The sequence below is a fragment of the Grammomys surdaster genome, unplaced genomic scaffold, assembly GCF_004785775.1.
Source record: "Grammomys surdaster isolate TR1022 unplaced genomic scaffold, NIH_TR_1.0 140, whole genome shotgun sequence".
Taxonomy (NCBI): Eukaryota; Metazoa; Chordata; class Mammalia; order Rodentia; family Muridae; genus Grammomys; species Grammomys surdaster.
The window spans coordinates 11,139,527-11,166,909 of record NW_021604598.1 but is presented as its reverse complement, the minus strand read 5'-3'; positions in this window follow the sequence as shown (position 1 = coordinate 11,166,909).

Here is a 27,383-nt window from a genome sequence, read left to right as displayed (position 1 = left end):
CACTTTCTCCTCAAAATTAATTGTTGGCACTATAAAAACAAATCAGCTGCTTCTGAGGAATGCTTTATTTGTGCAGCAGTTTATAACAGAAAGATAGACTGAGCTAAATATGACCTATCTGAATAAATATTAATGACTTGATTCTGAAATGCTTGGAACACAGCAATAACAGCATGTAATTCAACCAATTGAGCTGACACAGATGATGTAGCAAAGGAGATTACTTGATCTTTAAAGGCATTAGTGGCTGTTCCTAATAAGGAAGCACCAGTGAAAACTAGCAATGCTTTTTCTATAGGTGCATGTGCAGTACAAAATGGAAAAACAATTGCATGGCAATTACAAAACTGAACCAATTTACTGGCGGATAATGATTATCTACCTGGCCAGCAAATGAGGAATATGTGATAGGCCAAACTTCAGAGCTCTACATAACCCAATCAACCTGATGCCTTGTATAGGATTGTACTATGATATCATGGTCTTTTACAAAATATTTTTGGCTATTATCTCTGCCTAACATAATCATATCAGCTCCAGCTGCATAGTGTGGATAAAGAACCTTCTTAGGGGATGAGAGAAGATGAACCAATAATATGGGCACAGTTTACCAAAAAACTTCAGTAGGAGTTAATTTGGTGTTAAAAATAGAAAAATATAAAGACTTAGAATAATTAATATGAGCTACAAATTGGGATGAAATAGCACTCTCAACCTTCTGTAAGGCTTTTCTATCCTCCTCTGTTAGAGCCCTGTTAGACTTAGGGTCAGAATCTCCTTTGAGAATATCAAACAGAGGCTTCAACTCTCCTGCTGTAAGTTTTAAATATGGTCGTAGCTAATTAATGTCTCCCACTAGCTTTTGAAAATCATTAAGTGTCTTAAGGGAATCAGTTCTAAAGGTGGCCTTATTATTAATAATATGTGGACCATTAATCTGAAATCCTATATAAGTAAATGGATCTTGTATCTTTTCTGGTGCTATTCGCAACCCTGCAGTCTGTAAAGCTGTTTTAAGATCATCAAAGCACTGAACCACCTGATTTTCACCTTTTCCCACTATTAAGATATCATCCATGTAATGAATCATGTAGATTTGCTTCCATGTGGTTCTCATATCATCTATGGCAAAGGCCACAAACTTTTGGCACAAGGTAGGAATGTTAGCCATACCCTCCACAGATATTGCTTCATGGGCTCTCCAAAATGACAAACAAATGCACTGAATGCAAACTTCCAACCTTCACCACGATGCAAAGGATGCATTTCCTGAGACGGTAGCTAGAGTAGGCAAGCCAGGTTGTAATGCCCTACAAGTTTCTAGGTTCTTTAATCTTTTATAAATCTTAAGTTTGAACTTTGTTTTGGGTTAATGGAATAACCAATCCCTTGTAGCTGAGTGAGAGTATCATATAATGGCCAAGTTGAAGGCCAATCTTATTCTCTCTTACTCTTTGAGCAATTCTTTTGTTAGCAGGTACAGTTATAATGGTATGGGGCAAAGTAGCCATAATTTTAATTTCTCCTGCAAAATCATTATAACTCCTTTCCCATAAGCTGCCTGTGTGAATGTCTTTGAGTCTGAAGCAGACCCCTCCTCCCCAAGGAAGGCAATCTGCTGAGCCCACTCTGAGCTTTGTATTAACTATTACCCTCGCAATCATCTCCACCTGCTTGATCCTCTTCTCAACCATAACCATGAGTGAGTCAAAAATCCCAAGCTTGCCATTGAACTGCAAACTGCAGCCAATGAAACACTGGCAATTCAATCATACCTCTAAGTTTTTCTTGTAACACCAGACCAACCATAACTTTGGAAAACAACACAAGCAACACTCAATTTTAAACAATCCATTCTCTTTAAAATCAATATCAAAAATATTACTTTCACATTACAAAGCTTGGCTGCCAATTCTTATATATGAAATGCATGACAGTGAAGCTTTTTAACACCTCATTATAGAGACATTGTTTTAATTCCTATCCTTTGTAAGTCTAGTTTCTAGGATCTTTAGAGATCTGTTTTCCCAGGTTGGCTCATGCCACATGTTGTTGTCTGATTGACTCGAACCCAGAGTTACCAGCTTTAAGCTAACTTTCTGTTACCAATGTTGCAAATTTTTAATCATATCCAATAATTTATAGGCCAATAATCTATAACCAAGACATGCAGAATATACTTATACTTTTAAAACCAGTCAGAAACAAAAATGAAGTAGATACATATGTTTAAAGTATAAAAAAATTTTTTACTCCTTTTTTTTTTTACTTTTTCTAGCTATAATTCCAAGAGAAAAGCACCTTGTCGCTTGGTGAACCCAATAAACACTGTCACAGAGACTTTTCTAGGAAAACCAACTATCAGCTTTCTTATCATAGAAGACAAAAAGCTGCTTGCCCCTTTAAGAGCAGCTTATGCAGACAATCAGCTCCTGGAAAGGCTTCTGCTCACCTTGACTCCTAGCTACAGGTTCAGGGTAACTTACCAGTTTCTGCTGTGCACATTAAGACTGCCTTTTAAACAAGTTAAACTAAACCAAGGGATGGATAGCTAGCAGATAAAGTTTTAATCATTTTTTTCTTTTGAATATGAAACATAGAACAACATTCATTCAAACAATGAAACAAAAACAGACAATTGACACATGTGGACAGATTGGCTTACCAAAGACAGACAATACTAAAGATTTCTCTAGTAGGAGCCAGAGAGGAAACAGGACATCTCCTGATTTCCTCCTCTTCCTAGGAGAGCTCTGAAATAGTTTCTCTTTTGCTATCGCATCCCAGACAAAGGACAATTGCTTTTCTGAAACTTTTTCTCTTTTCCCTTCCTTTCCTCTTTCTTCCCTTTCACTGTCTTTAATTTTTTCACCCTCTTCAATGACCACTGCTATCGATGGACACTTTATTGAGTGCATCTCCAATTCCATGCCACCTTTTTTCATCAATGGTTCCTTCTTGAGGAGACCAAGGACGTAACTCTTTACAAATGACAACAAATGCTGAATTTCTACCTTTACTCCTCATGTCTTTAAAGCCTTTCTCATCTGTTCCACATATAATTAATGCTGACTTATTTCTTGCTCCATTTTCATTATTATGACTTACCTGGTCTCCAAGCTGCAGGTTCCCACAGCGATCACCTTCATTTCTCTTTTGAATTTTCAATTGACCCTTCTTCCACTAACATCCCTAACTGGGTCTCTCAATCTCACTACCTCTCATTGGGTGCCAGGTGACCTGGCTCGCAGGTCAATCAATGGGGTCTATAAGAGGGAGAGTGGGGATAGAATGGCAAGAGACTCGAAGAATGAAGACAAGACAAAGTTTTCTGATTAAGGCTTGTTTATTGAAAGACACAAGCAGGGAGTGCAGATGGAGACACTTTACCACCATGAGTGTCTTGCAGCTGGGGACACTAAACAACAAGTCCAGGATATGTCTGATTAAAACAAGATGTTTATCAGACTGTGCTCAGTTGTGGTAGGCTGCTTGCAAAAACATCATGCTAGAAAAACAAGTCTCTTGTCAGGGTGGATAAGTATCACTATGCAAATATACGGCCCTAGATGGCTGCAAAGATGATAGCTGCTTTCTGCTAAGAGTTGGCTTTCAACAAGATACCTCCACAGCTTACTCTGAACTCTTTTAGAAGGATTTCAAATGGCTTCTCTAAATTATTGCCTGTCTTTGGGAAAGTCTTTTCTCCCAAAAGATATAATCCAAAAGCTGGTCACAGACCAAAAAGTCTTGCACCCCTTCATTCTACTTTACTAGAAACTTTGATAGCAACTTATCCATGGGGTGCAAAACACAACGTAGGCCACTTTGCTTAAACCAGAATCCAAACTTCAGCAGGGAAAATTGACACCAACATCCTGTGTTTGCTTGACCTAATAATGTGTGGATGTGAATTTGGGAGTCTACTAAAATGCCCCCAAGCCATCCATTCCCTTAAATATTTACTTCATGTATAGAACTATCAGGTGTACATCAACTTAACACTATGCCCCAGGGCTTATTTATGATGTGCACCAGATAGCTTTGAAGGAAATGCTCATTACAAAAAAGTGGGAGTAACTCAAAATAGTAAAGCAGAGCCAGGACCAAGGGAAAGCAGTGCAGACTTTTCCTTAAAATACTAGCCTTTTGACCCTTTACTATTCTCTTTCCGCTATGGAATACTATACTAAGCAGATTGTTTAATGCTTTCCTATTTTACCATATCCTCCAGTTGTCCAAAATATTTTTTAGTTATATGATATATCATGGGTGATTAAGAAATGTGCAGTCATGTGGCATTGGCTATTCTTTGTCCTTATACTGTTAGGATCACAGAGGTATCAGAGCCTCACAAGGTCAGGGGGTGCCAAAGGAAGGCTAGAAAAAGGGACTATTGCCCCTAAAGGGAGAGACTGTAGTGATAAAGAGTATTCACTAGTGGCATGCTTTCTACCCTAAACTCTCTACACCAAGGATTCCCAGGATGCCAGGCAATGACTTGCTGAGATGATGTGCTAGAGTCACTTGGAGACAAAAAACAAAAACAAAAAAACAAAAAATAGGTGTTCAGGGAAAAAATCACAGACATCAAAAAAATGTAGGTATAGCTTGTTTCAGGCGTTTCAACTACAAATATCCAGCATCCTGTATTATTCAAATGCAAGGATGATAGAATTCAATATACATACACACAAACAATTCCAAAGGATGACATATAAAGAATAAAGTAAAGCCATTTCAGATTAGAAAAACTTGTAGCAAAAAAAGTGGGGACAAATATAAAATATCTCGTGAATAGAAATGTTGGCTGAAGGGATAGGTTAGTGGCATGAACTGCTTCTCACACAACTAGGACCAGAGTTCATATCAGAGAACTCACAAATAAAACTCAAGAAGTTGTGGCAGGAAACTCAATCTTAGCAAGCTAGAGGGAGAAACAAGGGACTCCAAAAGCAAACTGGACTTGCTCAAATCAAGAGACTTTGCCTTAAAAGAATAAATGAAGAGCAAGTAACAGAGATATCCAGTGAAGCCTTGGTGATTGCACATCCCACAGACATGCATGTGTACATACATCTACACACACATGGGCCCCATACAAACACATATTAACACACACACAAAAGAAAAAAACTACTGTAAAAAATCAAATAAAAAAGATGAATTTTAATTGTAGCTTATGTGGCCATAGACTGCAACGTTCAACAATAATTCCTGACCTTAAGTGCATGATGTTGAAGTAAGTAAAAATCCTCAGCTCCCAGAATTCCATTTTGTCAAAAAAGAACTAGAAAAAGAGGAGAGAGGAATAGTCTCCTCCATCTTGTCCTTGTGTGTTAAAGAAATATTTCATTCGAGGTACTGATGCTTTCAAATATGGTTTTTAAATTTAACAACAACAAAAGGAAAGTAGAATTAAAAGCTATTATGCTATTTGAGAGAAAAGCTACAAGGAAACAATTATCACAGTAAAAATCCTAAGCACAAAACTCAAAATATTGGGGCTGGAGAGACGGCTCAGAAGTTAAGAGCACAGAGTGCTCGTACAGAGGTCCTGAGTTCAATTCCCAGCAACCACATGGTAGTTGACAACCATCTAAAATAAAATAAATAAATCTTTTTAAACAAAACAACAACAACAAAAAACCTCCTAGCCAGATGGTGGTGGCACACGCCTTTAATCCCAGCACTTGGGAGGCAGAGGCAGGTGGATTTCTGAGTTCGAGGCCAGCCTGGTCTACAGAGTGAGTTCCAGGACAGCCAGGACTACACAGAGAAACCCTGTCTCGAAAAAAAAAAAAGAAAACAAACAAACAAACAAAACAATACAAAAACAAACAAACAAACAAACAAAAACCTCCTTTTAAAAAATCACAACTATCTAGTCTTGTTTGGTGTTTTCATTCATAATGTTTTCACTTCTGCTATGATGCAAAGGGCTTGCTTCAGCATCATTGTTCTTCTCCACAAAAATTTAGTGTGGATGTTAGCAATCTTTCCATATAATATGTTAATATTTCATAGAATTATTTTCCTAAACTACAACCTTATGAACGGAAGTTTCTGTCATAGATTGAGAAGATCATCATCAAAGCAGAAATCGCTGTATAAGATAGTTCAGTTGGGAGGGGGGGATTCAGATTCGAGTTTAAGTTTTAACTATCAACTTGACACTACTTACAACTACCTGGGAAGAGAGTCTTAATTGAGGAATTTTTTAGATCAGGTATGTTGATGAACATATCTATGAGGGATTGTCTTGACTATTAACTGACATAGCCACTGCTGGCAGCACCATTCCCTATATAGGGGATCCGGAACTATATAAGAGAGGAGCAAGCAAGTAGGGTTGCGTGTATTTAAATGCCTCTGCTCTTGATTGTGGGTGTTGTCTGACTAGCTGTTTGAAGTTCCTCCACTTGTTCCACCCTCCAGTGATGAGCTGTGATATGGAATAATTGTAAGATGAAGTAAAGCCCTTTGTCCCCTAAGTCTATGTCGAGTAGTTTATTAGAGCAACAAAAGTGAAAGAGAAAAGCATGTGCAGAAACATATGGTTCAAATCCCAGCTTATACCTGGAACTCGTTAACCATCCAGACTACTCTAACTGGTAAGCTTCAGGTCTCAATGAGAGAACTTTTCTCAAACAAAAATAAGGTCCACACACATTCAAGTACCATGTGTGAATGCAAGGGAACTTGCATACACATACACGCATACAAGGAAAGAAAAAAAAAGATGTCTATGAATTCCTTTTCCTCTATAATAGCTCTTAACTTAATATTTTCTGGTTTATGTATTTTCCCTTTCCAACCCATCACTGAAACTAGGAATTCTAAGTTTTCTTGCTCTTTAAAAAGAACCATGGTTTGTTGGTGGCTCTTTCTCTATTTCATTCATACCATGAAGTAAAAACTATATGGCACTATATAAAAATCCCCAATGCCAGGTGATCAAAAAATCTTTTCACAACTGCTAGTTCACAAGCTCAAACAAAGGCAGAAATGTAGCTGTGGTGCCTAACTGGTATTTTTTCATTATCTATTTGAGTTAGGTTTGTTTGTTTGTTTGTTTGTTTGTTGATACAATGTAGATCATCCGGGAAGAGGAGACCTCAAATAAGAAAATGCCACCATCAGACTGGCATGTAGGCAAGCCTGTGGCCATTTTTTTTTTGTCTTTGTTTTGTTTTGTTTTGTTTTGTTTTGTTTTTGTTTTTGGGGTTTTTTTGTGGTTTTTCTAGACAGGGTTTCTCTGTGTAACCCTGGCTGTCCTGGAACTCACTCTGTAGACCAGGCTGGCCTCGAATTTAGAAATCCGCCTGTCTCTGCCTCCCAAGTGCTGGGATTAAAGGCGTGCGCCACCACCGCCCCGCAAACTAAATGATTTTTTTTTTTTTTTTTTTTTTTTTTGGTTTTTCGAGACAGGGTTTCTCTGTGTAGCCCTTGCTGTCCTGAAACTCACTCTGCAGACCAGGCTGGCCTCGAACTCAGAAATCTGCCTGCCTCTCCCTCCCAAGTGCTGGGATTAAAGGCGTGTGCCACCACCACCCTTTTTTTGTATTAATAATTGTTGTGGAAGGGCCTAGCTCACTGTAGGCAGTTCCATTCCTAGACAGGTGGTCCTAGGGTGCAAGAAAGCAAACTGACCAAGTCAGGAGGAACAAGTCAGTAAGCAGCACTCCTCCATGGCCTCTGCTTTAGTTTCTGCCTCCAGGTTCCTAACTTAAGTTACTGCCCCAATTTTCCTCAAGACTGTGGTCAAGACTTATAAGCCAAATAAACTGTGTCTTCCCATCACAGCAATAGAAACCTAAGACACTGGTGAATAGGGAAGAGTTCAGAGCTAATTCCAAATCTCTGATATTTGAAAACTGACTTCTTGGTTAAGTGCCTTGATTCTAGAGCTTGAGGGGGCCCTACAAAGGAATCTCTTAGCTTTGTTATGTGACACTCGTTAAAGACAGCAAGATAGACACCTTGAATCAGCTAAGAATTGTTCTGAGTCTTATTGTCACTCGCAACAGAAAACTTTCTTACAAAAGCTGAGAATATTTTAATACTCTACACATGTTGCACAAGAAGCATTTCTAAGCTAGTGGAAATACATCTTGAATTAAGAAAATGTAAACATCTTCTTATTTTAATAGTAATTGATCTAAGTTTTTTGAAAATGGTGCTTTGCTCATGTGGGAATCTGTCCATATTCATGTGTGTGAGCTTGAGTGTGTATGCAGGGGTTACACATAAAAATATTACTAATGATATTTACTTGTTAGGTGAGTTCAAATTCAAAATAAACAAACAAACAAATATCCAAAATTCGGTTAAAAATTCTACATTGTGACAAATTATCCAAGAAAGAGCTATTCTAATTTTATTTAAATTCTAACCCTTATTGGAACCATCTTTTTTATTACTTCCTTGGAGATTTAAAAATAAACAAAAAACAAAACAAACAAACAAAAAATCCACAGGGCTAAAAGCAAAACAAGCCACAGCAATGTGTTTACAAAGTTCACCTTCCCTCACCCTGGCATTTAGAAATGTATTCCCTGATACTTCTGAAAGTCATTCATTCAGGCTGGAGACAGTGGTGATTTAATGCACAGGATTAGGACTCTGTCTGCCCCAATCTATCTTTTTAGGTCTTCAGGTCACTGTCCCAAAGCCAGACAGATTTAGATATAACCACACTGCTTATATCTGCCAGGATTACTGGCACACATTGCCACAGCAACAGATGTTGCCAGTACCTTGGACACAGAGTAATGGAAGCTGAAGTGTTCACTGTGTGTGGCACTGTGGGATCTGGTTTGAGTCTTGTAAAATTTTGAGAGTGAGGTAATTTGGGTATCGCCTGGAGGAAGATAGAAACAATGTGTAACTTCTCTTATTAAAAATGCTTTTTGAATACTTGAGTTCCTGGGCTGTTAATCAACATGACTATTCTTTCCCAAAATTCATCCTTCTCTCTGGTGAGACCACAGTACATTAACTGCATACATACTGTTTAATAGGTACATCTGAGAACCTGACTTGTGGGCATCAGTATTCAGCATGTCTTCATGTTCTTTCCTTCTTGGATATGTCATTTCTTGGACCTTCCCTTATTCTTATAATATTCCTTGGTCATTTCTCTTTTATACTTATGTTGTTCCAAAAAGGAATGTAAAGGATAGAGAGCTGGTTCCAGGGAGAAAATTCCTATGGTGTCAGCATGAGACCTGATCCCCATCACCCGTGAAAAAGATAAGCATGCAGCACCTCTGTAATCCCAGTGCTGGCTCCAGGGCGGAGAGAGGCAGGTCTCTGGTCTCATGGGCCAGTCAATCTAGGCAGGTGTGGTGAAGTCCAGATTTAATGTAAGACTCTGTTGCACCTGATCTAAGAAAACACCAAAATCCAAACCCTAGACTGTGTATACACATGAATACACATATCACACATCAAAAAAGTCAAAAGTGAAAAGAGAGGAAAAAGAATCTCACCTTAGTCTTCAATGAGTTTATTGTTCATTTATCAGCATCCAAGATGTGAAGAAACAGGCCAATAAGGTTTGAGAGAGAAAACTGAAACTAAACTTCATCATCAGGCAGCCAGCCACTGGAACAGGATTGAGGAGAGCTTTCAGGAATCAGAGTTGGTGTTTAGTAAGGTGGGACAGACAATATCAAAGTGGAAACTGGAGTCAACCTCCATTAGAATTGGATTGCACACATTGTGAGAAAAGTTCAAGTTCAGATTCTGCCAGGGAACAATTACATGTGTCCCTTGGGAGGTGGTGCAACTAGAAAAACTGGCTGGGCTGTTTCCTGAGACCACTCATTGGTGCCTGAAGAGTTAGGCTTCTCTTAGAGCAAAGCAGCCAGCAGGCGCAGCTGCTAGGAGCAGCTGAAAGTTCCTCTGCTCTCAACAGTTTCAACCAAGTAATTTTAACTTTTATTCAAACTGCAGTTTCTGGAAAGTAACTCCAAACAAAAACAGACGTAACTAGTCTGTAAACAGAGAATAACTGAAGCTCTGTGTGACGTGCAGGAGACAAGGCATGGTGGTGCCTACACAGCCCTTCCTGACCTGAAGAACTGGGTCCCAAGGGGGCTAGAAATTCTAGAGGACAAAGGGACAGTTCTGGGCACTGGGGGATTTGTTTTTGTTTTGTGTATGGTGTATGTGTGCCTCTGCGTGTGCGCACGTGTGTGTGTGTGTGTGCACATGTGTGCATATATATATATATATATATATATATATATATATATATATATATATATATATATCTGGGATTACATACACCCACCACCAGGCCTAGCTTTTTGATGTGGATCTGGGGTTGAACTCATGTTCCTCATGCCTTCAAGGAAAGCACCTTAATGGCTGAACAATCTCTCCACTCTCTAGGCATAGGGTTTGTTCTAAGATTTCTATTTTATTAAAATCTCATGCTAATCCAAAACTAAGTTAAGCTTAAAAGTCTATATCTGAATAATAATAATAATAATAATAATAATAATAATAATAATATTAATGGTAACCTGTTTCTATATTTAAGAAGACTATGAGAAGCCACAGAAGGAAAGAAGGAAGGAAGGAAGGAAGGAAGGAAGGAAGGAAGGAAGGAAGGAAGGAAGGAAGGAAGGAAGGGTGGGAAGGAGGGAAGGAGAAAGGGAGGGAAGGAGAAAGGGAGGGAGGAAGGGAAGGAAAGGAAGGAGGGAGGGAGGGAGGAAGGGAAGGAGGGAGAGAGAAGGTAGTGAGAGAGAGAGAACACTACTCTTTGGTCCAGGCTTACATATAAATCTGGCATGAAGGTTTTGTCACATTTCTAATGACACCTGTGTGGGAGAAATATTTCAAGACTTTATCTGGCCTCAAACATGTTGAAAAAGACTGCTAATACATTATTTACCACAGAAAAAAATAGGCAAATAAGATTAAAAAATCTTTTCACACAGCAAAGGAAACAGCAGACAGAACAAACAATCTACAGAACTGAAAGAGACCTGCAAACTATTAACCTGACAAGGAACCAATATCCAGAATACATAAGTAATTCAGGCAGCAAAATATGAACAAAATAATCCAATTAAAACATGCAAACAATCTGAGTAGACATACTCATAACATATGCAACAGATAGATAAAAACATTTAGGAAACCAGCAAATGCAAATCAACTTGGTTAGGAAGGAATATGGGTCGGGAGAGCAGAAGAGAGAATGCAGACAGCTTGTATGCAGGGTGAGGAAATACTAATGAGGGGGTTAAATCCAATTGTTTCATGATCCAATGGGCTGACTACCATTTACATCAATTTATTACGTATTTATATATTTCAATATAGCTAGAAAAAAGCTTCAGGGTTTCGAGCACAAAAACTACTATAAGCCTTGAACTGGTGTCTATTTTAACTACTATAGATGGATTGTAAGCTTCTTGAATGTGAGATATAGTGACATGATCCCCATAAATATGAATAACTATCATTTTTTTTCAATATATACATAGACATTGCTTTTTAATTTCTCCAACCCCCTTTTCACTTTTTATTTTAGGACACTGTCTCACTGAGCTATCAGGCTGCCTTTGAAATCATAATCCTCCTGCCTTGGTCTCTCAAATAGGATTACTAGCCTATGCCACTGGCCTAAGGTAAAAGAAAAAAATCTGACTTGTTAAATTTGGTAGACAAAACTATAGAATGTAATAGCTACCCTTCACCATGCTACATAAAAAGATAACCAGGAGACTGGAACATTGAGAAGCCAGGACAGTGGCCCAAAAACCTAAGAACACTGGATTTTGAACATGGAATTTAATACAGTGATCTAATTTACAAAATTACTGTAAAGGTGGAAGAAATAACAAAATCAAAGTAAATCACACAGACAATAGTAACTTAGGAAGCTCTTAGACATCCTTCGTATAACACTGTCTTTGAATGCCAACCCCACTGACGAATGTTCAAGTCTACTGTAAACTTCAATCCGAAGTTCTCTGTCATACTGTGCCCATGTCTTTCTATTGCTGTGCTAAGATATCATGACCAAGACTAATTATACAAGAGACAGTCTTTAGTTGCCTTACAATTTCTGAGGGTAAGACCATGGCCATCATGTCAGGAAGCATGGCAGCAAGTAGGCAGGCATGATGCTGAAGCAGTAGCTCAAAGCTTACATCCTTATCTGCAAGTTAGAGAAAGAGAGAGAAAGGGGGGGAGAGAGAGAGGGAGAGAAGAGGAGAGGAAGGGAGAAGGGAGAGGGAGAGGGAGAGAGAAAGAGAAAGAGAAGAGGAAGGGAAGAGAGAAAGGAGAAGGGGGAAAGAGAGGGAGAGGGAGAATGGCATAGACTTTTGAAACCTCAAAGTCTACCCCTGCAGTGACACATGTCTCCCAGCAAGGCCACATATACTTGTCTACTAGTGTGTTCCAAACAGTTCCACCAACTGGGGACCAAGTATTCAAATATATGGTCCTGTGGGGCCATTCAGATTCAAGCCACCACATTTAATACACACAATATGACAACATAATTGATCAAGACAAAATCAATGTAGTCAGTCCACATGATGTGAGTTTCTTCTGTGTGGAAAGACAGTGGAAAAATACATAGTTGACCATTATGAAGTTAGTTCATATTTGTATAACTCTAACATTTTAGTGTCACCAATTAGAAGGCACGAGAAGGGAAAAGCCAAGGATGATGGGACTCTGAAGCTGGATAAAACAACAGGGGAGGGAAAATTCCAGAAGGCTGAGTGAGATACTACTGATATACTTAAAAAAAAACACAAACAAACAAACAATGAGTACTGGCAAGTATCTAAATAGTATACACTTATCTCAAAAACGAATGATGAATCTTCCATGTAACCCAACTCTTCTGACTATTTAGCTGAAAGAACCAAACTCAGTTTATCAGACATAAATGCACATGTACATCTTGGAAGCAGTAGTCACAGTAGCTAAGTCATGGGGCCAACCTATGTGTCCAAAAACAGAGAAATGGATAAAGAAAATGTTGTGAATGTACACAATGACATTTTTATTGCTTCTATTACATTTGTTCTTTGACAGTTGTATATGTGTGTCTAGTACACTCTGATTGTTACTATCCCTACTTCTTAACATTCCCACATCATTGTCACATCACCAAACATTTACATACGTCCTGCTGTGACAGTCATCCCTCTCTGTTTTATTTTGTGACTCATTGAGTTTAATCAGGACTCTCTAGGTGAACATGGGTTTGGAATCATCCACTGGACCCTAGTGTTTATCAGTGGCTTCTCAAATGAAGGAAATAGCTGACTTCAGAATTCATCAGTAGTCAATAATTTAGCAGGGAAGGGGTAAAAGCCCTGTATTAGTTGGGGTTTCCATTGCTGTGAAGAGACAACATGACCAAGGCAAATTTTATAAAGGATAACATTTAATTAGGGATGGCTTACAGGTTCAGATGTTTAGTTCATTATTATCGTGGCAGGAAACATGGCAGCATCAAAGCAGACACAGTATTAAAGAAGGAACTAAGAGTTCTACATCTTGATCCAAAGGCAGACAGGAGACTCTCTTCCACCCTGGGTGGAGCTTAAGCATAGGACCTCAAAGCCCACCCCCACAGTGGCACATTTCCCTTAGCAAAGCCACAGTGCTCTAACAAGGCCATGCCTCTTAATAGTGCCATTCCCTGTGGGCCAAGCACATTCAAAAGACCACACGCTCCTAATCCATGATCAACAGTTGGCAGGCCTAGAACTGTGTAATCCCACTTCAGGCAGCTGCAGTTGCTCTGAGGTCAGGACCACATTGACTGTGTCATTCCCAAATGATAGCATTTCAGAGCTTGTCCCCCTAACTTCTGGCTCTTATATTCTTTCAGCCAGTCTTCTGTAATGATGCAGAAGACTTACAATGAATGGTATGTCTTAAGCACTCAAGTGTCACTCTCAGCACCTTGAGAAATCATGTGACTCTGTATTCACACAGTGCCTGTTTTTCAGAAGAATGAAGTCATGCCATTTGTGGAGAAATGGAGTCAACTGGAGACAACATTAAGAACACTAAGGCAGTCTTGTGTTTTCCTAGATTTTTTATATAATCATATAAAATCATACATATGTATGAGATAAAAATAGACAGATGAAATTGTCCAAGAGAACCAAGGGGTCTGTGGCTGGGGGGTTCTGAAGAGCTGGGGTGTAATATGCTCCATATACAATGCATACCCTTAAGATATTTCTAGAAGAAATGATAAGGCTGGGGAACAGTAGTAAAAGAGCACAGGGGTTGAGGGAGTCTGAGTGCCCTACAAAGCTCATCAAGAGGATAGAGGTATGGCCCTTATTGATTTTACCTCAAAAAGGTACTCTTAGTCACTATGAAGAAACACCATGACCATAACAAGTCTTACTAAAAAAAGCATTTGGTGGTGGCTTGGTTTGATTTTCAGAGGTTTAGTCCAACATCACTGAGGTAGGAAGGATGACATCAAACAGATAGACATGATGCTGGAGAAGGAGGTGAGAGTTCTACTTCTGGACCCACAGGAAACAGGAGGATAGAAAGACTGGGTCTGAATTGGGTATTCGAAACCCCAAAGCCCACCCCCAGTGACATGTATCCTCCAATGAGGCCATGGCTCCTAATCCCTGTCAAGTAGTACCATTTCCTAATAACCAACCATTTAAATCTATAAGCCTACGGAGGCCATTGCTGTTCAAGTCATCCCAGGTAGCAGCTAGATGTTTCATATTTGTGTGTTGTTTGGGTTTATATTTTGACATTTGAGAAATCAGATTCAAATTCTTTCCCTGTTCCCATGAGCCTTCCCATAAGCACTCCCTGCTACACACACACACACACACACACACACACACACACACACACACACACTTCACCTCCCAAAACTCTAGGGCAGGGTTCCCAAGGTGGATGAGGGATGTTCTATGTCAGATCTCATGACACATTTGTGATCTCACTCCTTGGCTTTGTAAATGTTTATCTTGTATATGTAAAGACAACAGGTCTGGGAATTTAACCTTTTAGTCACAATAAGAAGTCAAATCTTGCCACATACAGTGATATACACCTGTTACCCCAGCTCCTAGCACTCAGGTGGCTGATGCAGGAAGCTTATAAGTTCAACGTCACTGTGCTGCACAGTGAGATACTGATTCTTAAAAATGGCAAACTGATAAAACCTTGATATCCCAGCAGGCTAGATACTTTATTTTATAACAATTATTCATTTGATCCCCTTGACATCTTGAAGTTTATTCTCTATCAGGAGACACAAACTGAGTGTCAACTATACAGAGTCATTCCAAATACCATTGCCATTGCTATCAGGAAACAAACTGAATCCTAAATAAAACACAGGACAGCATAAGTGCTCCTCTGTTTTAATTTTACTTATTCTAATTCTATTTAGTTCCTTTTTTTTTTTTTTTTGGCTATGTATCCCAGGCAGCACTAGAACTTCCAACAGTCCTTCTACCTCAGTCTCTATGATTATAGGAATTAGCTACTGTACTCTCCCTTACTCTGTTTTATTAATATAAGGTTTCATATAGTCCGGGATGGCCTTGAAGTGGCTCAATAGCAGAGAATATTATGCTGGCTAGTCTTATGTCAATCTGACACACAAACTAGAGTTATTTGAAAGGAGAGAACCTTAATCAAGAAAATATTTCCATAAGATCTGGACTTAAAGGCATTTTCTTAACTAGTGATTGATGGGGAAGGGCCCAGCCCATCATAAGTGGTGCCACCCCGGGGCTTCTATAAGAAACCAGGCTGAGCAAGCCATGAGAAGCAAGCCAGTAAGCAGCATCCTTTCATGGCAGCTGCATCAGTTCCTGTCTCCAGATTCCTGCCCTGCGTGAGTTCCTGTCCCAACTACCTTCAGTGATAACCAGTGCTGTGGAAGTGTAAGTCGAAAAGGCCCTTTCCTCCCCAAGTTTCTTTTGATCATGATGTACTTTTCATAGCAATAGAATCCTAACTAAGACAGATGGCCTTAAATTCTGGTCTTCCTGCCTCTACTTCAGGAGTGTTAAAATTACAGAAATCACCAACATAGCTGGTTTGTGAACCCAGAGCTCCCTGCATATGAGCTATGTAGTCACCCCTCTAAGACAGCTTTTAGTAGTTTAATGACTGAGTAAGGCATGGGGTTCTAGAGGCTGCAGGAGAGAGATCACTGAGTGCCTCAGAGGCTTCCTGCCAAGACTCTCTGTGCCCTATGATCTCTTCATCAATGCCTCTGGTATTAGACAGAGTCCATCAGAGCCCATCAGACTCCTCATAGACATCAGCCGACATGTGTAGAATTCCTGATGCTCTTATCCTGAAAGGTGGAGACCACACAGGTTATAGAAAGTGAGGAAAGAGAAGCTTATGTTCCTACAGTCTATAATGCCTCAGAGGATTCCTGCCATGATTCTCTGTGTCCTATGGCTCATTGGTTCCATGTACTGAGAGACCTGAATTTTAAATTATGCTTTTTGTTGTTTCAATATTCCTGCAAGCTATGATTCTTCGTCAGAATTACTAAGTGTAATGTATTTTATTAAACCACAATGTTAGCTATTCAAATATTAGAGTGTGGGGATTGTTAGAAGTATGTTTAACAAACATACCATTTTGAAAATTCTGAGAATCCCTAGAAATACTGATTAATTGTCCCTGAATCTCAGAGTAACATGCTGGGGAGTTACAAGAATTCAAAATTTGTTTGTGTGTTTTTTCACTGTATATGGCCATTCAAAAATGTATAATTGCTGGTGGATAAATGTATTTTTAGAATAATTTTTAAAGAATTAAATTCAAATCTCACCTCCCTAGAAAATTCTTGATCAATGGCCTTTTGTCAAAGCAGTGTGTCCCACTTGGAATTCTGGCAGCTTTGAGTCTGTCCTGCTTGGCATAGGTAAAGAAAGGTACCCCCACACTTGTCCATGTGCTTCCTCCTTCCCTAAGTACAAAGGCAGAAGCATGCAGCTCCCTTTCTTGTACTTGTGGCAGTAATTATTCTGCAAGCATGATGATTCTACCGTGTTTGCCACAAACTACCTAAAGTGGTTCTCCAAAGTTCCTAGATACATTTTATTCCCCACTTTTCCTGATGCTGTTTCAAAATCCTAACAAAAGCAACCTAAGGAAGGAAGGATTAATTTGGCTCATAGATGCAGAGCTCAGCATGGTAGGAAAGCCATGACTTTAAGAGAGCAGCTGTCACATTGCATACATACACAGTCAGGAAGCAGAAAGTGGAGAATGCTGGCAGTTGTTGGCTTTCTCCTTTACTGATGCTGCCCATATGTAGAATGCCTCTTCTCACCTCAATTAACTTAATCTAGAGGCTCTCTCACAGATACTCCCAGAGGTTTGTTTCCATGGTGATTCCAAATCAAAGCAAGTTACCAACCAAGATTTACCATCACACCATAACTTGTCAAAGGAGAGAACTATTGTCTGACACTCCAATGTTTCAGGCATACTTAACAACATCCGTGAAGGTCCAACATTTGATTGATTGACAGTCACTTTCATCTGGCTATCAAATTTTCTTGTTCTATAGATGCCCTGAGTTGCAGTAGAATAGGGTTTGAGCAGACTCAGCTTCTCTATTTTCTTATCTGAAACCTAAAAGTTCTAAGGCATTGTGGTACTTAGTACTGACTATTGAACTCACAGAACAGAGAACTAAATACTCAGGAGATTAGTAGTTGGGTGTTCTGTGATACTTTTTTCTGTTCAAATCTAATCAATGAGTAGTCCTAGATTAATAATAAGAGTATGATTGAGAGTAGAGAAGATGGGCAGTGGGGCCTAGATGGAGTATGTAGCTCACTGAAACCATATCTTCTTCTGGCCCTTTTTTATAGTACGTTTCCATGTCCCCTAACAGAATCTCACATCTCTGTCATGTGCTTGCTTCCAAAGATGGACTAAATACTCTGAAACAGTAAAGCAAACTAAGACCTTCTAATTGTTACTGTCAAGTAGTTGTCATAGCTACATAAAAATAATTAATGATGTGAAAATCAAACACCTAATCTTAAAACCAGTGGGCTACAGTCTGGCAGTTTCTGAAGAAATATTGCCTCACAGCAAACTGAGATCTGTGCTTTTTGTATTTTATTTCATAGTCTGAGGCAATGAAAACCCATATAATTGGGCTAGAGATGTTTTAAAGTGTTTATCATGCAAGCACAGGGACCTTGGTTCAATCTCCAGAACTCGTGCTTTAAAACACTGGTGTGCCAGCACTTGTTTGTAGTCCCAGTGCTGATGAGGTAGTGACAGACATACCCTAAGATTCAATGATCGGCCACTCTTCCTAGCCTACTGAGCAGCCCTAGGCTAGTGAGAGACCCTTTCTCATAAAGATGGACAGAACCTGAGGAATGTCCTAAAGTTGTGTTCTGATTTCCACATGCACGTGCATACACACATATATCCATCCTCATACATACACACACGCATTGTACATACACCTTACACACACACACATGCACACACACAAACATCTTGAACACACATATGCACGCACACACATATGTACACAAACCTACACATTTGCACACATACACACAAACACACATAAAAAAGCCTAAGGCTGATAATTCAAAGAGGTATTAAGGGGAGAAAGGGAAGGTACAAATGTCTCAGGAGAATAATTTCAGTCTTCTGCTGTGGGCAATGTGAAATCAATTCCCTAATTACATATGTAATGAATCACTTTCCTCTCAGCAAGAAGCTAATTAACAAGCCAAGTACAAGCTGAGTATCTCTATTACCCACAGACACAAGGCAGTTGGGAGTCAGGGTAGGGGTGGGCAGGTAGGGGTAGAGAGAGGAGGGCAGTGGGGGAATAGCTGACAGGATACCAGCAGAGGTTGTTTTCAGAATGAATAAATTCCAGTTCTTTCTATTTCCAGGTTTCCTGCTCTAGGTAATAACTGCTCTTTTGAAAGCCAAGATTCCACAGAATGAATGTGCCTACAAATCCAGGCACAGTTAAGGGAGACTCCAGAGCTGTGAGTGAATGAGCACTTCTCTCTGTGTGCTCTTTACTCAGCAATATCTCTATGGGCCCTGGTGTGCCCTGGTCTCTTGAAAAAGTTTCCACAATTGCAACTGGAGATGTGTCTTTAGGAGGAAGTGAGGCAGAGAGACCAGATAGGCTCCACAGAAATGACCTCCAAACAAAGTCCTGTCACTTCTCAGCCACACCTTTAATTTCAATAACAAAACCACTTCAGTGTTCTTGAGAGGCTCTGTGATTCACTGACTCATCCCAGGCCTCCTGTCTGCTCACAGCTTGCTGCTCAGAAGCTCACCCCAGAAGTTACAGCAACAACTCAGCCATAATCCTGACTCTGCCCCATATGAGCTCTCCACTCTCTCTCTCTACCAGTCAAGGCTGCAGCATTGCTTGTTTTCTAAATTCAGACTTCTCATCTGCCAACTCTCAGGATCCTTTCTAATGATCAGGCTCTATTCTTTCCTTGATAAATCTGTTTCTATTGAGATTCAGGGCAACATGCAAGAGAACATGACATCCACATCTGTGGGGCCCTCTAAAAAAAACCTTGCTTCTAAAGGTAAGGTTGTGAATTCAGACCCCTGTAAAAGTCCATGCCCCTGATTCTTGTTCTTGCCAACATACTCACAATCTTGGTTAATAAACAGAATTGGTCATCCTTCTTGCTGCTAGGAAGAAGGAAAAGAAAATCTTAAAAAGCAGCTCACATATAGCCCAGTTAACACACATGTTCTCCAGTCTGACAGCTCATAGGTATCACCGTCCAGCATGTTCAGTGGCTCCAGTAGAAGCATCTCAGTCTTTTTTATTTTTATTTTTATTTTAAAATGTTAATCAAAGGCTTTATAAGTTTGGCAATACTCAATAACAAGATGCCCATACAATCAGAAGTGTAACCCAATACCCAACCCAGCTATACCAACTATCTTTGACTGGTGGAGACACGCCAACATCCGCCTCCATGCTCCCCTCCCCCCATCCCTCACCCCCACCTCTCTCAGTCTCTCTCTCTCTCTCTCCCTCTCTCTCTCTCTCTCTCTCTCTCTCTCATCTCCTAGCTCCTCCTCCTCCTCTCCTTACTCCTCCTCTTCTTCTCCTTACTCCTCCCACCATTGCTCCTCCTACATATCACTCTTCCTGTTAAGATAAAACTTTTCTCTCAAAATACAATTAGAGCATAACTATACCAATTTGTATCAGTAAGGTACAAGATAGACCTAATACTCAGTCCATCATTTTGTTGACTAACCAGAACCTCTGTCATCTCTCCTAACTAAAAGACTTAGTTCTGAACCTGGCTTTTTTCTTGGCTTTAGAATGAATGTCAGCTGAAAACCATCCTCTCAAGTCTTTTCTCTCAAAGTAAATAGCCGGGATTGGTTTTGAGACTACAAGTCTTCAACCCCATCAGAAATCCAGAATGACTGAATTAACTGAAATTATGGGAAGCACAAAGCATAGCTTCTAAAACTTATCCAATTTATAGAGACTGCTGAACACCTGGACAGTTCCTATACTACAAAATGTTGGAGCATTTGATCTTTAGCCTTCTGGCCCAGGATCATCTGACAGACCTAGTGATGTGGAATTATTAAGGGCTGATTACTCTGTCTTGGCAGATATGATCAGTCAACTATTCCGAAAGTGTGTCCTTTTTCAGGGCAGTAATTTGTCTGTAGATGAAAAGAGGCCATTCTTGCCTAGTGGCTGTCTCACCACAACTCAAGTAACTCCAAAGACGCTCAATTTCTTCTTAGAATCCAAGACAGGAAACTCTCAGGAGCAGATAGGTCTCAAATCAAAATGAACCTTAATGCCGAAATGTTTGTAATGTCAATTCTGTGGACTTCTGACATTTTAAAAACCAACTATCCATGTAAGGCAATCTGGACTGTTGTCTGTTAACTCCTCTCAGCTATTTCTAAGAAGCATCTCATTCTTATACTCATCTCTGTTTCAGGGCAGAGGTAAATGTACACATGGCCATGAAACGACTGCCACGCTGGGTGTGCAGAATCAGAGTCCAGCCCAGAAGTCAGACCGCAGTTTTCACTTCTCCAGCAAGCCACCCTTTCTCCACTTGTATCTCAGTACTAAGAACTTTTTCTATTACTCTTTATCCTAACTTTTTTTTAATGTTTAAAGAGTACAAAAGCATCTCACTAAGAATCTTTGTGTCACTATTTCCATTTTAGCCAACAATATGTAGTTTGAAGTATCTGTATACTATGCTTATAGATTACCAGAAGAAATAGTAGAATTATTTTTTAAGCTTATTGATAAAACATCTATTCTGAATTCACACTTCAAAGTGTCTTCTCCATTTTAAGAACAAAACAATGGTTAATAAAATATATTGGTCCATTTTGTATTGCTACAACAAAACACCCAGAGGTACAAAATAAAGGAAAAGGTTCAAATAGCTCACAGTTTGACAGACTGAAAGTCTCAGGTCAGATTGCTGAAAATGAGAAAATACACAGTGAAACAGAGAGATACTGGGATAAGACTTGCTACTTTATAACAATTCACGCTCCTTTATAACAATTCACACTCCACCTTGAAGCCTATACTCAGCATTCTGGTATCCAGAATTTGGACCTTCAATACACAAACTACATCCATACCCTACCAGACTTCAGAAAGAACAGGCAATGTACTTTATAAAGGAGGGTGAAGTCCACAGGAAAGAGACATAACAGCAAGTTGAAGCCAAACCATGTGGCTGCTGGTGATAGACAATGGAGGCTCACTATAGCTGTTCAGTGGAGCAATGTTCTGTGACACATGGCTGACCTGCATTAACCTTGAGGCCTAAGATGTGGAAGTACACTGTGTGGAAGAGGACAGCGCTGAGGTTCCCCTCAATTCACAGGGATCTGAGCCAGCTGCAGGCTGAAAAAGAAGGAAAATCAAGGGACATCTGAATGGCCTGAAATTAAGCAAGCCACCTGTGAATTCAAGAACCTCAGATGCAGCATTCTTAATACGGACTGGGATGGAAACTCTCAGGACAGCATTATGTAGCCTGGCTTGGACTAGTTCCCAAAAATCCCAGAGGAAAACACTAGAGGAGAAATGCACAAAGAGAGGAAAAAGAACAGAAAAAGAATTGGGGGAAGATGATCTAAAACTTAGCACTTAAAATGAGCTAAAAAAAAAACTAAATTTGAAAAATTATCTCTAAATATCAAAAATAAATAAGATAGCTTTCAGTATTTTTCAGTGGAGATGTACTAAATGTGTTTTTCAAATTTTAAATGTTAAAATGAACAGTGTGATGATATTTACAGATGGGAGTCCTTTGAAAATCATTCACAAACCTTGAAAGTTAGGATAATCAAGAAAACTTCAGGAAGAAAATTCAGGGTGGCAAGATGGTCAGTCAGTAAGATTGCCTGCTGCCTGATGTGAGCCTGAAGGCCCGAGATTACACTTCAGAAGGTAGGTAAAGGGAGAAATGAGAAACCATCTGCATATATGACCTCTACATACCTGCTATCATATGTACATATAAGTACACGCACACACACACACACACACACACACACACACACCAGTAGTAAATACAAATTTAGAAACAGAAGTAATTAGATAACAGATGCTAATTGAAAAAAGGTTTGGATACAGTGCTAAGGACGGTCCTAGAATACAGTGTGAAGAGACAGAGGGCACAGGGTGGGTGGGTGGGTGGTAAAGACATGTCATTTGCTGTTGGGTTTAATGCTAAGCACCTCTTCCTGCAGGCACAGCTACAGCTCATTCTTTCCAGTTTTTATTTTGAGACAGGTTCTCTGGAGTCTGAGGGAAGAAGGCTAGATGAGTTCCAGACCAGTCTGCTACATAGAGTGAGATCTTGACTTGGGTAAACAAGAAAAAGAAGGTCCAGAAGAATGAAGAAAGATGTGGGAGAGAGCGATGAAGGAAGGGCAGGAGGAATAAAGGAAGGAGGAAAAAAGGAAGAGATGGGAAAAGGGAAGAGAAAGGAGAAGGGAAGGAGAGGGAGGAATGAAGGGAGAGAGGAAGAAATACTGTTTTTAGACAGTATCTGAAAAAGATCAGGGCTAAAGGGAAAGTGCAGTGGTAGAGCTCTCTCTTCCTCATGTGTGTGCATATACATGTGTGTGACATCTGAGATGGCTTTTAGATGACCTCAGCAAGTGTGCACTGTTGGCATGTTGGACAATGGATATTTTCTTTATTTACATTTCAAATGTTATCCCTTTTCCAGGTTTCCCCTCCAGAACTCCCCTATCCCATCTCCCCTCCCCCTGCTTCTATGAGGGTGCTCCTCCACCCACCCACCCGCCCCCTCCTCCCAGCCCTGGCATTCCCTTACATTGGAGCATCAAGCATTCACAGGACTAAGGGCCTCTCCTCCCACTGATGCCCAACAAGGCCATCCCTCTGCTACATATGCTGCTGGAGCCATGGGTCGCTCCATGTGTACTCTTTGGTTGGTGGTTTAGTCCCTGGGAGCTCTTGGGGAATCCGGTTGGTTGATATTGGATAATGTGTGTCCTTTGTGTCTGGAGCTGCCCTGGGCTTTTGAGGTTTTCCTCAGCATACCTGATCTCTGTTCTCTAGATGTCGGTAGCGAGTTTGAGTTGTCAGAACCAAAGATGATGTTTGCAGACTATGCCAATGTCACCTGGAGAGTAAAACTGTTCCCTGCTAAGCATGTGTTCTAGACATATTGAAGTACAACTGCAGAAAGGAAGGGGGGCACAAGGCAGTGATGGCCGAGAATCTCCCAGAAATTAACACTTAATAGGAGGAAGTAGAGAAGCTAGACACTGAAATACATTTTAATGGACAATAGTAATGAAAATTCTGAAGGCCACAAACAAGAAAAGGCAAATCATGGAGAGGAAAAATAACTAGATAGCAAGTAGACTTCAAAGTAATTTAATAAATGAGCTTGGAGGAAGAAAAGCCCCAAACTAGAATTGTCTACCAAACAATCCCTTAAGAATAAGGACCAAGCACAATTATTTCCATACATTTAGAAAAATTGGTGTCCTTTAGTGTGTGTGTGTCTGTCTGGTTGTGTATGTATGTGTGTGTTTATGTGTGTATATATAAGTATGTGTCTGTGTAGCTATGTGTGCCTCTATGTGTGTCTGTATGTATATCTGTGTGTGTGTCCATATGTGTGTCTATATATGTGTGTATCTCTATGTGTGTGTGTGTGTCTGTATGTGTGTTTGTTTACCTGTATGTGTATCTGTATGTGTGTGTGTATACCTGTATGCATCTGTATGTGTTCTTGTGAATGAGTCTGTGTACATGTCTGTGTGTGTGATCACTGAAGGTTCTGTTCCCCAATTGGTTCTTTATCGATCAATAAAGATGCTAGAGGCCAGTAAGCTGGAAGGAATAGGCAGGACTTTCAGTTTTTCCGAAGGCAGGCCAGCAGATGCAGGAGAGGAGAAAACATCTACCATGCTTCAAAGGAAAAAAAGAGCCACCAGCCATGTGAGATCTAGGACAGAGTGGCCATTGACCACTTCCCTGACTAGGCATGGGGAAGCAGGTAGGAGGTTAGAAATACAACTTAGCTGAGGGCAGATTTGGGGTGCTGAGGTAGAATTAAAGGTAACTGAGCCACTAAAGTTAGGAGCAGATTCAGAGATGCTAAGCTGGGAGTAAAAAGAAGGTGTGATAGCCGAGGAAGGCTTAGAAGAGCCCACTCATTGAACTAAAGCATATAAAAATAAAGTGTGTGTGTGTCTTTCATTCATGGACCCAAGGAACCTGGGTGGAGCTGGTAGTGTGGTCCACCCGGAGCTTAAGGCAGGGTAGTAAAAAACAACACACTACATCTGTATGTATAACTGTGTGTCTACATGTAGCTGTGTGTTTGTGCATCTGTATGCCTGTGTAGCTGTGTGTCTATGTGTATATTTGTGTGTGTTGGGGGGGTGTCTGTCTGTCTGTCTGTTTACAGAGGAGAACCTCAGGAATGGCTTTTCAGCTGTGCACCACCTTTTTTAAAACAAAATCTCGCACTAACCTGTCAGTCTGGCTAGTCATCAAACCCCAGGGATCCTTCTGATCTTGAACTCACAGAGACATGCCTGACTCTGCCTCTGGAGTGCTGGGATTAATGTGTCCTCCAACATGGCAAGCATGCCCATCTCTTTGATGTGAATTCCGTGGATAGAAGTCAAGACCTTATGCTTGGAATGCTGTATCATCTGAACCATCTCCCCAACCCTTCATCTCTCTGCTTAATAATTTAATGAACATTTGAGGGATACAAAAAGTTAAGGTAAGCTCAGAAAATAATGAAAGTGTTTTGGTTGATTTAATTAAAAGTTACTTTAAATTTTTAAATTACTTTTGTTTTAAAAGATCACATCAAACAAAACTGCAAATGTCAATCATAAAGTAAAAGCTAGGGGGTAAAGGGAAGAATGTGCTGAAGTTCTTGTCATGCTAAGAAGTAGAAAAAAAACACAGATTAACTTTAAGCCTTCTTAGATAAATAGATGATTTCAGGGCTCAGGATATAACTTCATTGATGCAGTACTTGCCTCATATGCAAGAAGCAATCAAAACACTATATAAACTAGGTGTGGTACACTTGTAACCCCAGCATCAGGAGATGGGAAGTAAAAGGATCAGGAGTTCAAGGTCATCCTCAGCTATATATCATGTTCAAAGTCAACTTGGGATATATGAAACCCTGTCTGAAAATCATAAAGAGAAAAATAATGAGTTGGATATGCTTGTGCTAAGGTGTAGCAATATAACCTATAGCTTCTAAACCAGCCAACATGAAAGACATGGTCAATTATCATTATGTGCTAAGCCTTAAGAATTATCCAGCTGGCCGTTAGTAACAAGTATAGAGGCTCTGCTCACTGGAAGACGCAGTCATAGTTGAGGGCACTAGTTAACCAGCAGAACGTTCAGAACTTAACAGGGAATTCTGGAAGGTGAATGTGTCATAGAAAGATAATAAGTTTTATCCCTGTGTCCTACACTGTTTCCAGGTTTTGTAGGGCCTAACAGAAAGGAGGGAGAAGGTCCTGAGCTGATTGCCTCAGGGAACCTCTAAGGTTCCTAATGCCACAAAATAAAACCCAGGGTGAATTGCCAGTGAGATGTGCTCAGTGACTGGAAAGGAAACTTAACTAGTCTAGCCAGTTTGTACAGAACTTCCAATTCTGATTAAACACTAAGGAAGGCAGAGGCTGGGGAAAAGCCCAGGAAACAAGAGTTAAAAATGAACAAGTGAGCAGAGACACCAGCCAGTCTCATGTTTTAAGGAGATGTGTCTCATGCGTAATCCAGAGGAGTTATGATGCAACACGCATCATCTAAACATGTAGAATTCAACTGCAAAATGAACACACATACAAGGGAACAGAGAAGTGTTTCTCAAGGAAAGAAGTAAGTCAATGGAGACCTCTGTTTCTGTTTTTGGATGGTGGATTCAGTAGGCACAATCTTCACAACGGCTCTTGTAAATATATGCATGGAAAAAGGACAGGTTTCAAATGAAAATATAATGACAATGATTAATTAAATAAAAACCTGTGGAAAGTGAGAGGTTTTTGTTGTTGCTGCTGCTGCTGTGTTTTTTCTAGAAAACAGCCAAGTGGGACCTCTAAAAATGAAGCTTACAGTAAGTGACATAAACATCCATAAAGCAGTACTGTGACAGATTTGCCACTGGTGAGGCTGGGCTGTAACTCAGTGGGCCAAGTGCATGTCCAGTACTCTGGCTACCCTGGGCTCCATGCCCAGCACTGCTCAGCATAACTGTCTTCAGCATGTGGGAGGTGGACATAGAAGGTTCAGATGCTCAAGGAGTCTATACATATCAGGTTTGAAGCCAGCTTGCATATATAAAGCCCTGTGTCTCAAAACATACTGGTAAATTTTTTAAAAAGAGAGTATAAGAAATTATCCAGTGTGGCCAAATGAGAACAAATGATGGAAGGAAGTCATCACAGCCTGTGAGTGCATGAGTCATCACTGACAGCATGAGCACACTGGTGACTAGTTCAGAAAAAAAGGGAGAAAAAGAAATCTAAAGAAATACAGTCTAAGTTTCTAAATGGATGAAATGGAAACCTATATATAGGCCAAGAAGCTCAAAAAACTACAACTGGACAAAGAAGGTTAACTTACAATCAGACTCTTAGCAGTTTCTCCCTAGTTGATTAACAGAGCCACTACAACTGCTGCTACTGCAGCATCACCAGTACCACCAACCACACCTCACCCCTTACCCTCCTCTCCACCTCCACTACAGCACACTCCCCACCACTCCTCTCCACCTCCACTACAGCACACTCCCCACCACTCCACCTCCACCCTC